The sequence below is a fragment of the Mustela putorius genome, unplaced genomic scaffold (genome assembly GCF_011764305.1).
Source record: "Mustela putorius furo isolate JIRA1106 unplaced genomic scaffold, ASM1176430v1.1 tig00000873_pilon_pilon_pilon, whole genome shotgun sequence".
Taxonomy (NCBI): Eukaryota; Metazoa; Chordata; class Mammalia; order Carnivora; family Mustelidae; genus Mustela; species Mustela putorius.
The window spans coordinates 4,328,675-4,338,059 of record NW_025421504.1 but is presented as its reverse complement, the minus strand read 5'-3'; the positions used below and the strand labels follow the sequence as shown (position 1 = coordinate 4,338,059).

The window sequence follows — 9,385 nt, the reverse complement described above, 5'->3', positions numbered from 1 at the left end:
TCATGACCTGAGCCGAAGGCAGCTGCTTAACCAACTGAGCCACCCAGGCGCCCCTGACTGGTATTTTTAAAAGCCCTAATAAGCTCTTCTCATCAGCTAAATGAATGTTTTGACAGCCTCATGGTGATCGGTGTGTTCTACAGCGTTTAGGCAGAGCTGCTGAGTTACAGAGTCACTTCACAGATCAGGCCCTAGATGAGAATGTTCTCCACAGAGCTGGCCTGTCCCCAGTGATTGCTCAGGAAAACCCATCCTCCTGTTGGTCCTGGCTACCTCCTGCGGGAAGAAACCTTGTAGGGCTGAGGGGTTAGACCAGCCTTCATGACCATGGAGCTGGAGGCAAAGGACTAAGTTTGGGGGTGTCAGGTCTTTGAGACTCCCCGAAGTCCCCTGCCCAGCCACTTCCTCTCAGTCCCATCTCCCTAGGCGAGAATCTGCATAGGATGGTGGAATGGGCCTCCCTAGGAGCTGTCACTGCACCAGCATGGGGCACTGATGCTTTCTGGAACCTACGACCAGAAGGCCTGAGGCCTGGAGGCCAAGAAGCAAGACCAGCGTTTAATCTTGGTCAGCTCAGGGTCAACTGGAGGGCAGGCATAAGGTGGTGTTTCCAATCCAGGAGTGCTGAGAAGGCCAACAGGTCCACCTGGCTTTGGTAGGGCATCCCGGGGCCTCGGGAGCTGGGGTATCTGGCTGCTCAGAGCCATGAAGGGTGGGTGCAGCAGACAGCTCTTCGGAAGGGTTTAGAAAAGCTGCTTCTTCCATCAACCTAATGCCTCGGACCCAGGCGGGCTCTCCAGGGGGTCTGTCCCCACAGAGAGGCGTTGTCTCCCCCTTTCTCAACAATTACAAATCGATGATCTTAAAATTTACCATCCAACCGGGTCACTTCTGAGAGTGACAGGGGGGCCTTATGAATAATTACCTTGAGTCACAGGCGTACGCAGAGATAGGCGCCAACCCGACCGTCTGTCACCCGTGTTGGACTGTCCCTTTGAGCCCTGCACATTCCAAGGGACAATGAACACTTTTCTGTTATGGAAGACAATCCCAAAGGTAACAAAGCACAGGGTATTTCCAGCTGCTCTTCCAGAAATGGCATTTGATCTAAGGAGAGCCCTGGCCCCAGCCAGGGCAGGTCACCTTTCCTCAGTCAAGGTATCATTGCGCAGGCGTGGGAACCTCTTCCGTCTGATTGTTTTAACGTGTATGTACCTGCATGCGGGCGGCGCATCTAGAAGCTCCGGTCCCTGCTTCCTGCCGTCGGCCTTGCCCCGGTCGTAGCACGCAGCATGATGTGCAGGGAGCACAGGCTTTGGCGGGCCAGGTACTCCCGGGGGCTTTAGAACAGGAAAACAATAACTAGTACCTTCCAGTAACCGTCCCGTCCCCTTCCACAACAGGAAGGCAGCGCTGGTGGTGCCGTCTTCCTGTGTAGAGTCCCAAGAGCTAGAGTGACATCCAGGAAAATGAGCCTCTGCGTGCAGCGATGGGGGAAGGAAAAGAGTCTAGAAGGTCACTTAGGCACCTCTCCTTAGGGGTTATGGCTGGATTCCAGGCTTCTGTCCTACCCCGGAATGAACAGCTTCCATTTCGTTTGTTTGTTTGTTTTTTAAGATTATTTACTTATTTATTGAGACATAGACACAGAGAGAGAGAGAGAGAGAGAGTGTGTGTGTGTGTGTGTTGTGTATGGGGGGGGCAGAAAGAGAGAATCTCAAGCAGACTCTACGCCAAGCATGGGGCCCGACACCCTATGATCCTGACCTGAGCCAAAATCAGGAGTCGGATGCTCCCCCGACTGAGCCAGCCAGACGCCCCAAACAGCAGCTGCTTTCAGGAGTTGAAACGATGAGGCTCACATCAGCGTCTTCACTGGAGAAGCTCTCGACGAAGCCCACGCCCTGCGGGACGGCGGGCAGCGGTGGACAGGGACGCCAGCTCCCTGGCGCAACTCGAATCAGCCTCTCTTGTGTCCACCTGCGGAATGAAGGAGGGTTTGATGAACTCATTCACGCTGAGGGGGTGCAAAAATCTGCACGGGCCGGTCCTTAAGAACATCACCCTGAAGAAGAGGGCCGGTCCGGCTGGTCCTGGGGGGGGGGGCCCTTTCCACAGTAACGGTCCGTCCTTGTGCTGAGTGTGTGATCCCTGGACGACATCAGCCACACCTGCCGGGCCCCTCGCCGTGGTGCAAAGGCAGGAGTATCAGACAAATTCACGCCTATGCAGACATGTTCCGATCCCATGCCAGAGAAGAGGCCACCGCTTAGAAAAACAGGAACAGTTTCAGGAACGTGACTGTGGGGACTTTTCCCAGGCCTCACTGACCCTCGGACTCCATTTGCCCCTTACCGACAATATTTTCTTTTATTGCACTGAAAATGATGTTGGCTCATTTGTGACCCTGCCCCAGAGTCCATCAACTGGAGATTGGAATGGACAAACATAGGGAGGAGGAAGCTTTCCTGGACTCCCAGAGGGTCCCCGGCTAGGTCTGAAAATGAAACTAACAAAGATAGTCACAGGAGAGAAACACACTTAGTTATTTAATAGAAGTTTTGTGGGATGGGAAGTGAAGGCTTGAAGAAACAGTTAAATCTGAGTTTTATTTTTTTTTAAAGATTTTATTTACTTATTTGACAGACAGAGATCATAAGTAGGCAGAGAGGCAGGCAGAGAGAGAGAGGAGGAAGCAGGCTTTCTGCTTAGCGGGGCTTGATCCCAGAACCCTGGGATCATAATCTGAGCCGAAGGCAGAGGCTTTAACCCACTGAGCCACCCAGGTGCCCCAAAACAAGTCTTTTTTAAAATTTTACTTATTTATTTGACAGACAGAGATCAAGTAGACAGAGATGCAGGCAGAGTGAGAGAGAGGAGGAAGCAGGCTCCCTGCTGGGCAGAAAGCCCGATGCGGGGCTCGATCCCAGGACCCTGGAATCATGACCTGAGCTGAAGACAGGCTTTAACCCACTGAGCCACCGAGGTGCCCTGAGTAGTTTTATTTTTTTTAAGATTTGATTTTTAAGACATCTCCACCCCCAACGTGGGGCTCAAACTCAGGACCCTGAGATTAGGAGTTGCACACTCCACTGACCAAGCCAGCTGGGTGCCCCAAACCTGAGCATTTTTGTGCGGGGTTTGACGCTGAGTGGACATTCGTGGAGGGATGGGACAGGTCAGAGAATCTGAGGTAGGGGTGGTAATCTGGGGGAAGCTCAGCAAGGCCTGTTGGTTGGCATTTCTCCTGGCATGCCCCCGTCATCGAAGTGAAGGATGCTCTGTGGCCCCGGGTATAGGGAGGGCACCTCTCGTGGCAGGATTTTAGGACCTGAGTCAGGGGAGAAGCAGGGAAAGGTTGGAACGGACTTTCTGCTTCAGCTGTCTTCTCAAGTCCCTTCAGGATGCACTATTTAACGTGCCAAGGTGCCGTTATTGGGGGTAGTATGTCCTGAACCCCGTCCTGAGCCTGTTTTTAAAAGTGTGAATGTGAAGGACCCATCAAAACCTGTGCCCCTAGGCATGGCCCGATCCATCCATCTCCTGGCTTTGCCTCGCCTGCGGCCGAGCTCAGCTGCGGTCTAACTGGGTCACATGCAAAGCCATTTCCAACGGACCAGGACACAGGTGCATGACTCCCAAGCACGTATCCTTGATCTACTCCCCACCATACTGTGAGGCTGCCCGAAGGGTTTCGAACCTTGTCTCCATGCCCTGATTGTACTCAGATTTCCAGATTGTAGGTATCCCTTTTCCAGTGTAGACACATAAACCCCGCTGGGGCTCAGAGGTGTGATTTCGATTCCACTAATTGTGTGCTCCTGCAGGAGACTTGGGTTTAGAACTGACTTACACGGAGACAGGGGACAGGGCATCGTTTTGCTGGCATGGATCGTTGGCAGGGCCAGCCCGGTTCTGGAGGCGGGAGCCAAGGCAGCAACATCCTCCTCCCTTGGCAGCTTCCCGATCCTGGGGAGGTGACGCTGGGGGCTGGTTCTTCAGTATGATCCGGGGAGTCGGTTGTTCCCGGAAGCCGGCCCAGGGCCTGCATCTCTGGCCATCTCAACAGTTCTGTGAGCTCTCTGCCCCTCCAGAAATCCCTTCGGCTTGAGCCACCTGTGGCAGACTCTGCTGTCTATAGCTGAGAACCCCCGGCCCATACAGATGGAGCAAGGACAGCAGAGGGCAGGGGAAGGCATGTTCAGCATAAGGTAGAAGTGTCGAGAAAAAGATATAGGACATTGACAAATATTTTGAATAATGGTTCTACCTTGTGCATGATCTCCAACCCTCACAAAAACTCTGTTAGGCATAATTGTTCCCGTTTTCCAGATGAGCACGTAGTCTCAGAATGGTTAAGGGACCTGCCCAAGGCCACACAGCCTTCGACGGTGACTCATGAATTTGAACCCAGATTCTTTTGCTCAAAACCCAGGATCTCTCCACTCTATTACTCTGCCCAGGCCGGCCCTAGGTGCAGAAGGGAGTGGAAGCTCCCATCCTGTTCTCTTTTCTCCTCTTAACTTCTCCTTCTCCTGCCCGCATCTGAGGCACTCTACAGTTTATGTACGTGCGGGCCTTCATCAGTCAGGAGCAGAGCGCCCTTCAGAAAACACACTGCAAAGGGTCTACCACTGCGGTGGTGGTGGGATGAGGGGGCAGAGGGTTCCCAGCAGCTTTTTTTCCTTTCTGCATAAGGCAATTGCACTGTTGGAATTTTTTACCAGAAGCAAGTGGATTCCTTATGTAATTAGACATCAGAATTAACACTGCCCAAGAGTGATGGAGAAGCACCAGGACATAAACTGTGGTCATTACGGTGTGGTGGGATTATAGGTGGTTTTTAATTTAATTTAATTTTTTAAAAAAGATTTTTATTTATTTATCAGAGAGAGAGAGAGCGAGAGCGAGCACAGGCAGACAGAATGGCAGGCAGAGGCAGAAGGAGAAGCAGGCTCCCTGCCGAGCAAGGAGCCCGATGTGGGACTCGATCCCAGGACGCTGGGATCACGACCTGAGCCGAAGGCAGCTGCTTAACCAACTGAGCCACCCAGGCGTCCCGTGGTTTTTAATTTTAAATGTGTTTGTGCATTTAAACATGTTTTGAAAATGAGAATGGGCTCAGGTTGCTTTTAGCCACAAGGACCAGAAAACCCTTCATCCAGCTGGATGGCCCAGTGACAACGCTGATGTGTTTGTAGGACCTGATGTCTAGCACACAAGGGAGGGCCCCGCACATGACCAGGGCTTGTCACCAAAGACTCCCTCTGCTTCTTCCTCCTCTCCTCCCTGTGGTCCCAGCATCCTCCCCAGCACACGCTGGCTCCCCTCGGGCACACAGCACCCGTGGAGCCGGCCCTGGACACAACAGTGTCCACAGACAGAAATAGGGGACTTCTGTTTGTGCATCTCCGTTGTCACAGTGCAGGGACCTTTCCAGAACCTCCTGGCAGACTGTCCTGTGGGTCTCATTGGTCAGGACTGGGTGACAGTCCCTGGCAGAAGGGATGCCTTCGTTGGGGCAGCACCCAGTTTCCCCTGGGAGCCCGAGAATGTGGACAAGGGCAAAAGCCTGAACAAAGCGGGCTTTAGGAGTGAAGACTTGGGGACATGGGTGCCATGTGGAGAGTCTCCGAAGGCAGATATTATTTGATTATTTAAAACACTACATTAACTTTTATTTATTCTTTTTTTAAAGATTTTATTTATTTATTTGACAGAGAGAGATCACAAGCAGGCAGAGAGGCAGGTAGAGAAAGAGGAGGAAGCAGGCTCCCTGCTGAGCAGAGAGCCCGATGTGGGACTTGATCCCAGGACCCTGAGATCAGGACCTGAGCCGAAGGCAGAGGCTTAACCCACTGAGCCACCCAGGCGCCCCACAAGGGTAATTTAAAATTTTTTAAAAGTTAATGTGGGCGCCTGGGTGGCTCAGTGGGTTAAGCCTCTGCCTTCGGCTCAGGTCCTGATCTCAGGGTCCTGGGATCGAGTCCCACATCGGGCTCTCTGCTCAGCAGGGAGCCTGCTTCTCCCTCTCTCTGCCTGCCTCTCTGCCTGCTTGTGATCTCTCTCTGTCAAATAAATAAACAAAATCTTAAAAAAATATATTAAAAAATAATAATAAAAAATAAAATAAAATAAAATTACCCTGTGTGGTTGGACCCGCTGTGGAGGGCTTTGGTATCAACTGTGTTGCTGGGTCCCTGTGTTTAGGAAACCTGGCTGCTCATAACAGGAGATCATCATGGCTTCAACAGCAACAAAAAGCCCATGCTGGGTCTACTCCAGGGAATTGTTTGACCTCTGGGAACACCAGGCACTGAACGGGACCTACCTGGCAGTTGTGGGGCCCGAAATTCTGTAGGTACAACTTTCACTTGGGTCACGTGAGCCAGACCACTGATGGGGGCTCCCAGGCTTGGCTAAGAAGGTCCCAGTCTCAGGGCGTCAAGGCTCAACTTTAAATTTTGTCCTTGGCCATGAAGAGTGCCAAGCTTTCAGCAGACATTACCTGACGCAGCCTCCTTCAATGTTGAAGACTTGGCCAAGGTGAGTGAACGGGTCTTGGAAGGGGTCCAGGTCCCAGCGCTGCAAATCTGAGGGTCGAGGTAGCCGAAACCACTTGGAGGCCCCTCGGGTTTTCCTGCTTTCATAAACTTCCTCAGGGTTGTGTTTTTGTTTTTGTTTTTGTTTTCAGGGGGGCTGACTCAGCTGCTGGGAAGTCCTTGTTCCCTTTCCACGGGCAGAGTTTCTCAACTGTTGAAAGCAAGAGATGCGGAAGTTAAGCCAATGGTTTCAACGTCTTCCGTCAGAGAAGAAGCTTTACTTCTGCATTAAGGTTAGAATTGTCCTTGCAGTCTTGGCTGCTAGAATGTAAAAAGAAGTGGATTTATTTTTTTGTAAGTTTATTTTTTTTTCCCCCAAGTAATCTCTATACCTAGGATGGGGCTCAAACTCACAACCCTGAGATCAAGAGTTACATACTCTCCCGACTGAGCCATCCGGGAGCCCCACTTTTTCTTTCTTTCTTTTTTTTTTTTTTTAAGATTTTATTTATTTGACAGAGAGAGAGTGAGATCACAAGTAGGCAGAGAGGCAGGCAGAGTGAGAGGGAGGAAGCAGGCCCCCTGCAGAGCAGAGAGCCCGATGCGGGACTCGATCCCAGGACCCTGAGATCATGACCTGAGCCGAAGGCGGAGGCTTTAACCCACTGAGCCACCCAGGCGTCCCCCAACTTTTTCTTTAAATCCACTTATTCTTAGGATGCCCGGCTGACTCAGTCGGGAGAGGACACAACTCTTGATCCCGGGGTTATGAGTTCAAGCCCCACACTAGGTAGAGATTACTAAAAAAAGGGAGGGGGGAATGAAAGGAAAAGAAAGACATTTCCCCATTTTGGGGGGCCGAGTTAAGGGTGCCTTTAACTTCACTCAGCATTCTTTTTTTTTTTTTTCTTAAGATCTTGTTTTTATTTATTTGACAGACAGAGATCTCAAGTAGGCAGAGAGGCAGGCAGGGAGAGAGAGGAGGAAGCAGGCTCCCGGCTGAGCAGAGAGCCCGATGCGGGGCTCGATCTCAGGACCCTGGGATCATGACCCGAGCCGAAGGCGGAGGCTTTAACCCACTGAGCCACCCAGGTGCCCCTTCACTCAGCATTCTAAAGCTTGAACGAAATCCCTTGCTTGCAAAGTTGGGAAGTTTCCCTTCCCTCCACTATGTCGTGTGTTAGGCACTCAAGGAGCTCCACGATTGTAAATTTCAGAACAGACGGTTGGAAGAATAAATGGACATTAAAAAGTCGTACAGGGTCTTGCCACTTGTTATTTAAAGAATTTATAAGTCAAGATAGTTTGAACTGCTACTGAGGGCCCATATGGAAAGACCTGAGGGCCAGAGACGTTTTTGGTTCGCTTGCTAGGCGGAATGTCCGAGAATGTCCGCGCCTCTGCACCGGTCGGGTGTTTGTGAGTCCAGCGTTCCACAGCCTGATGTGCTGACGGCTGATGGACTTCTCATGTGGCACACCCGGGCAGACAAATCTCGAAGCTGGGGACCTGGAGGAAAGAACAAGGTGCAAAGAAACTGAGGGCCGCAGAGAGAAGTTAAGGCAGTGGGAACACCCCCACGAGCCTTGGAGTCAGGGCTGGGTTTAGGGTCTCTGCCCTGGAACTTACTTCTCCCGAGTGTACCTCGGTGTCCCCATCTATAAAATGGGCTCTTTTGAGGATTGATGAGGAGGTGTGCTTGCCTAATATAGTTGGTCGGCGGCCGAGGAGCTGTATTTAGATGTTGTATGGGAGGAGACACACGGTTGGCTCCGAAGTTCTCAATTCTTTGTAGCGATTGAACAACCTGGCCTCCTTGTGCCTCGGTTTCCCTGAGTATGGAATAAACTCAGGTTGCCCGCATCACAGGGATTCCTAGAAGACTCTCCTGAGCAGCCAAGAGGCTGGTCCCCAGAGAAGTCCTTTGCACATCTGCCTGTGACAGGTGCATGTGCCAAACTTTTGAACAAGGTCAGCCCGAACACAGAGGCCAGCCTTGGTTACCAAGGACAGTGACGTCTTTGTCCTCAGACTGCGGGCGCTTCCTGAGCCTGGTAGTTAAAAAGTCTGTTCTCCCTGCTGAGTCAAGTTCAAAGGTGTAACTTGTGTCCCTGGGGGTATGGAGGAAGGTTGCACGGGCTCTTGGTTTTGGGTTTGCAGGAAACCCCCCACCAGTGTCCCGGGGCAGCTTCGGGTCGTGCCTCAAAAGAGCACCATACCTGACAGAGGCCACCATGTGAGGCAGGGTTGGGAGGCGAGGTCCCTTTTAGGAAAGGTTATGCATTCACACCTTAGTGTTTTGGAGTGGGGTGGGCTCTCTCTGAACTAGGCGGGTGGCCGGGGCTCTCGTGCCCTGCTAAGCAAGACAACTGTGTCCGCCTACGTTCCTTGACACCTTCAAGCGCTATGTAGGAGAAGGTGGTTCCCCAAGAAAGGGGTAAGTCTGCTTCCAGCCGTTCACATGAGGACTGGTCTTTTGATCAGCACTCTCTGTTTTACTCTTCTGTTTGGGGGAAATTTCAGATGGGGAAGGACTAATCTAAATAAACAGAGGATGATACTAGTAACCAACCGAAGGGGTAGTCAGAGTAAAAATAATCTATGGTTACAGAATGTTCCGGAGGCAGAGCTGTGAGATGCCTGGCTACGGGAAGCATGTACACAGAGGCTAACTATTTACAAAGTGTTTTCACGAACACTGTCTTATCTGAGCCTTACAACCCTGGGAGATGCATTTTCTGACATCAAATCCCATGAACATCCAATCTAAAAAAAAATTTTTTTTTTCTCCTTTGGAAGAGAAAGATCTCAAAAGGTGCTCTGGGCTACAGAGATGGTCCAGT

The 9,385-nt window shown here is 51.4% G+C and overlaps 1 long non-coding RNA gene across 1 annotated transcript; it reads right to left on the bottom strand.

Annotated features, from left to right (window-relative positions):
- On the bottom strand, window positions 1–6,883 carry LOC123393525. The gene is made up of 3 exons (XR_006608335.1): window positions 6,509–6,883; window positions 1,768–1,980; window positions 1–1,340 (listed from the first exon to the last, which is right to left on the bottom strand). It is a non-coding gene; the product is annotated as an uncharacterized LOC123393525 (long non-coding RNA).
- Between the last annotated feature and the right edge of the window lie 2,502 nt (window positions 6,884–9,385).